The sequence below is a fragment of the Bidens hawaiensis genome, unplaced genomic scaffold (genome assembly GCF_021521415.1).
Source record: "Bidens hawaiensis isolate Kalapana, Puna unplaced genomic scaffold, B.hawaiensis_p1.1 tig00022897_1, whole genome shotgun sequence".
In the NCBI taxonomy this organism is placed as follows: domain Eukaryota; kingdom Viridiplantae; phylum Streptophyta; class Magnoliopsida; order Asterales; family Asteraceae; genus Bidens; species Bidens hawaiensis.
The window spans coordinates 25,240-31,550 of record NW_027493583.1 but is presented as its reverse complement, the minus strand read 5'-3'; positions in this window follow the sequence as shown (position 1 = coordinate 31,550).

Sequence of the window (6,311 nt, the reverse complement as noted above, 5' to 3'; positions counted from 1 at the left end):
TTTCGGTTGCAATGGACACTACACTATTGTGTCATGAATACTAGCGTACTTAACTAGTGATAGATAATGCTTACATTATCTACTTATTCAAAGAATTGTTTTTAGATACAAACCTGTGAACTCACCGACCGTCGTATTGACCCTTTTAGCATGTTTTTCTCGGGTCACTAAGGTGCACATCAGGAGTTAGAATTGCATTGTGCTTCTATGGATTTTATCAAACAATCAAGTTTGTTTTGGTTACATGAATTGTAGTGTCTGGGAATTTAACGGTGAACTAGTTATTTATAATTTGTAGTTGTTTTACGCTTCCGCAAACGTAACTTACACCGAAATGGCTAGATCTTGGTATGTCACACGCCGCGTGATAAAAAATTTTTAGTTGAAAATTGTGGGTGTGGCGTTTATAACCATAACTTTTTGTTGCAAAATAATACACTTATTTATCATAGATTTATATACATGTTAATAATCATTATGTAAGGGGGTGTTTGGGTGAGCTTCTAAAACTTGGTTATTTGCTTTTAGAAATGCAAAAGCATTTTTGAATAACTTCAATTTGAAGCTTTGATGGAGCTTTGGCAAACATCTTTTATTTTTCAAAAAATAAATAAGCAAATTTTAAAAGTTCACCCAAACACCCCCTAAATAGGATACGTTTAAAATACAAAGGGCCACAAAAATGAAAAATGTAAAAAACCAATCTAGTTCGTTGATCTTATATTTAAATGGTTGTGATTAATCTAAAAATAATAATAATGAAAAATGCATAAAAGGAATAACTCACATTTGTTGACTTTGTCTTCCACATGCAACTATGCAAGACATATGTCAATGTCCCCAACATTTAATGTTCATAACTTTTTCATACGACAACTTTTTTCTAAATTCACCATAATAACAAACACTTTTTATCATTAATATGAGTATCATATTGTTATATTAAAGAAAAATTTAATACGCTTTTATATATTGTGTTATTGGTTGGTCATTGTGTTTTTCAATTAGTACTCATATTAAAGATAAAAATTAAAACAAAATTGCGTTATTGTGTTTTTCTTCTTACCAATTTTTTTGTTCGTCATTATGTCTTTCTACTCATCATTGTGTTTTAGTCATTGTGTATTATGTTCATTGTCTTTTGTTCGGTATTAACATGTGACATTCACTTAATTTGAGAAAAAGAATATTACGTTCATTACGTATTACATTTAGGTTATTGTATAATGTGTATTTTTCATTGTGTTTTACTTTTCCAATCATTGTGTAATGTGTATTCACCATTGTGCTTTACATTAAGGTTCTTGCGTAATATATATCATCATTATGTTTTATGTATTTGATAATTCGCGTTTATCTTTTCAATTATATTTACATATTAGGATTACACAACGGTGTTATTTGGATTAAAAAACACACAATAACAAAAAAAGACACAATTACAAGCAGAAATAACACAATGACGTAATTTTTTTTAAATTTTTATATAACAAAGTCATACTCATATTAAAGATAAAAAACGCTTGTTATGATGGTCATTTTTATTAAATATCATATGAAAAAATTATAGACGTTTTAAAACGATGAGAGAATTAACATGTGTCTTGCATGTTAAGAGAGAAAATATGAGTATCATATTGTTATATTAAAGAAAAATTTAATACGCTTTTATATATTGTGTTATTGGTTGGTCATTGTGTTTTTCAATTAGTACTCATATTAAAGACAAAAATTAAAACAAAATTGCGTTATTGTGTTTTTCTTCTTACCAATTTTTTTGTTCGTCATTATGTCTTTCTACTCATCATTGTGTTTTAGTCATTGTGTATTATGTTCATTGTCTTTTGTTCGGTATTAACATGTGACATTCACTTAATTTGAGAAAAAGAATATTACGTTCATTACGTATTACATTTAGGTTATTGTATAATGTGTATTTTTCATTGTGTTTTACTTTTCCAATCATTGTGTAATGTGTATTCACCATTGTGCTTTACATTAAGGTTCTTGCGTAATATATATCATCATTATGTTTTATGTATTTGATAATTCGCGTTTATCTTTTCAATTATATTTACATATTAGGATTACACAACGGTGTTATTTGGATTAAAAAACACACAATAACAAAAAAAGACACAATTACAAGAAGAAATAACACAATGACGTAATTTTTTTTTAATTTTTATATAACAAAGTCATACTCATATTAAAGATAAAAAACGCTTGTTATGATGGTCATTTTTATTAAATATCATATGAAAAAATTATAGACGTTTTAAAACGATGAGAGAATTAACATGTGTCTTGCATGTTAAGAGAGAAAATATGAGTATCATATTGTTATATTAAAGAAAAATTTAATACGCTTTTATATATTGTGTTATTGGTTGGTCATTGTGTTTTTCAATTAGTACTCATATTAAAGACAAAAATTAAAACAAAATTGCGTTATTGTGTTTTTCTTCTTACCAATTTTTTTGTTCGTCATTATGTCTTTCTACTCATCATTGTGTTTTAGTCATTGTGTATTATGTTCATTGTCTTTTGTTCGGTATTAACATGTGACATTCACTTAATTTGAGAAAAAGAATATTACGTTCATTACGTATTACATTTAGGTTATTGTATAATGTGTATTTTTCATTGTGTTTTACTTTTCCAAACATTGTGTAATGTGTATTCACCATTGTGCTTTACATTAAGGTTCTTGCGTAATATATATCATCATTATGTTTTATGTATTTGTTAATTCGCGTTTATCTTTTCAATTATATTTACATATTAGGATTACACAACGGTGTTATTTGGATTAAAAAACACACAATAACAAAAAAAGACACAATTACAAGCAGAAATAACACAATGACGTAATTTTTTTTTAATTTTTATATAACAAAGTCATACTCATATTAAAGATAAAAAACGCTTGTTATGATGGTCATTTTTATTAAATATCATATGAAAAAATTATAGACGTTTTAAAACGATGAGAGAATTAACATGTGTCTTGCATGTTAAGAGAGAAAATATGAGTATCATATTGTTATATTAAAGAAAAATTTAATACGCTTTTATATATTGTGTTATTGGTTGGTCATTGTGTTTTTCAATTAGTACTCATATTAAAGACAAAAATTAAAACAAAATTGCGTTATTGTGTTTTTCTTCTTACCAATTTTTTTGTTCGTCATTATGTCTTTCTACTCATCATTGTGTTTTAGTCATTGTGTATTATGTTCATTGTCTTTTGTTCGGTATTAACATGTGACATTCACTTAATTTGAGAAAAAGAATATTACGTTCATTACGTATTACATTTAGGTTATTGTATAATGTGTATTTTTCATTGTGTTTTACTTTTCCAATCATTGTGTAATGTGTATTCACCATTGTGCTTTACATTAAGGTTCTTGCGTAATATATATCATCATTATGTTTTATGTATTTGATAATTCGCGTTTATCTTTTCAATTATATTTACATATTAGGATTACACAACGGTGTTATTTGGATTAAAAAACACACAATAACAAAAAAAGACACAATTACAAGAAGAAATAACACAATGACGTAATTTTTTTTTAATTTTTATATAACAAAGTCATACTCATATTAAAGATAAAAAACGCTTGTTATGATGGTCATTTTTATTAAATATCATATGAAAAAATTATAGACGTTTTAAAACGATGAGAGAATTAACATGTGTCTTGCATGTTAAGAGAGAAAATATGAGTATCATATTGTTATATTAAAGAAAAATTTAATACGCTTTTATATATTGTGTTATTGGTTGGTCATTGTGTTTTTCAATTAGTACTCATATTAAAGACAAAAATTAAAACAAAATTGCGTTATTGTGTTTTTCTTCTTACCAATTTTTTTGTTCGTCATTATGTCTTTCTACTCATCATTGTGTTTTAGTCATTGTGTATTATGTTCATTGTCTTTTGTTCGGTATTAACATGTGACATTCACTTAATTTGAGAAAAAGAATATTACGTTCATTACGTATTACATTTAGGTTATTGTATAATGTGTATTTTTCATTGTGTTTTACTTTTCCAAACATTGTGTAATGTGTATTCACCATTGTGCTTTACATTAAGGTTCTTGCGTAATATATATCATCATTATGTTTTATGTATTTGTTAATTCGCGTTTATCTTTTCAATTATATTTACATATTAGGATTACACAACGGTGTTATTTGGATTAAAAAACACACAATAACAAAAAAAGACACAATTACAAGCAGAAATAACACAATGACGTAATTTTTTTTTAATTTTTATATAACAAAGTCATACTCATATTAAAGATAAAAAACGCTTGTTATGATGGTCATTTTTATTAAATATCATATGAAAAAATTATAGACGTTTTAAAACGATGAGAGAATTAACATGTGTCTTGCATGTTAAGAGAGAAAATATGAGTATCATATTGTTATATTAAAGAAAAATTTAATACGCTTTTATATATTGTGTTATTGGTTGGTCATTGTGTTTTTCAATTAGTACTCATATTAAAGACAAAAATTAAAACAAAATTGCGTTATTGTGTTTTTCTTCTTACCAATTTTTTTGTTCGTCATTATGTCTTTCTACTCATCATTGTGTTTTAGTCATTGTGTATTATGTTCATTGTCTTTTGTTCGGTATTAACATGTGACATTCACTTAATTTGAGAAAAAGAATATTACGTTCATTACGTATTACATTTAGGTTATTGTATAATGTGTATTTTTCATTGTGTTTTACTTTTCCAATCATTGTGTAATGTGTATTCACCATTGTGCTTTACATTAAGGTTCTTGCGTAATATATATCATCATTATGTTTTATGTATTTGATAATTCGCGTTTATCTTTTCAATTATATTTACATATTAGGATTACACAACGGTGTTATTTGGATTAAAAAACACACAATAACAAAAAAAAGACACAATTACAAGCAGAAATAACACAATGACGTAATTTTTTTTTAATTTTTATATAACAAAGTCATACTCATATTAAAGATAAAAAACGCTTGTTATGATGGTCATTTTTATTAAAAATCATATGAAAAAATTATAGACGTTTTAAAACGATGAGAGAATTAACATGTGTCTTGCATGTTAAGAGAGAAAATATGAGTATCATATTGTTATATTAAAGAAAAATTTAATACGCTTTTATATATTGTGTTATTGGTTGGTCATTGTGTTTTTCAATTAGTACTCATATTAAAGATAAAAATTAAAACAAAATTGCGTTATTGTGTTTTTCTTCTTACCAATTTTTTTGTTCGTCATTATGTCTTTCTACTCATCATTGTGTTTTAGTCATTGTGTATTATGTTCATTGTCTTTTGTTCGGTATTAACATGTGACATTCACTTAATTTGAGAAAAAGAATATTACGTTCATTACGTATTACATTTAGGTTATTGTATAATGTGTATTTTTCATTGTGTTTTACTTTTCCAATCATTGTGTAATGTGTATTCACCATTGTGCTTTACATTAAGGTTCTTGCGTAATATATATCATCATTATGTTTTATGTATTTGATAATTCGCGTTTATCTTTTCAATTATATTTACATATTAGGATTACACAACGGTGTTATTTGGATTAAAAAACACACAATAACAAAAAAAGACACAATTACAAGCAGAAATAACACAATGACGTAATTTTTTTTTAATTTTTATATAACAAAGTCATACTCATATTAAAGATAAAAAACGCTTGTTATGATGGTCATTTTTATTAAATATCATATGAAAAAATTATAGACGTTTTAAAACGATGAGAGAATTAACATGTGTCTTGCATGTTAAGAGAGAAAATATGAGTATCATATTGTTATATTAAAGAAAAATTTAATACGCTTTTATATATTGTGTTATTGGTTGGTCATTGTGTTTTTCAATTAGTACTCATATTAAAGACAAAAATTAAAACAAAATTGCGTTATTGTGTTTTTCTTCTTACCAATTTTTTTGTTCGTCATTATGTCTTTCTACTCATCATTGTGTTTTAGTCATTGTGTATTATGTTCATTGTCTTTTGTTCGGTATTAACATGTGACATTCACTTAATTTGAGAAAAAGAATATTACGTTCATTACGTATTACATTTAGGTTATTGTATAATGTGTATTTTTCATTGTGTTTTACTTTTCCAATCAATGTGTAATGTGTATTCACCATTGTGCTTTACATTAAGGTTCTTGCGTAATATATATCATCATTATGTTTTATGTATTTGATAATTCGCGTTTATCTTTTCAATTATATTTACATATTAGGATTACA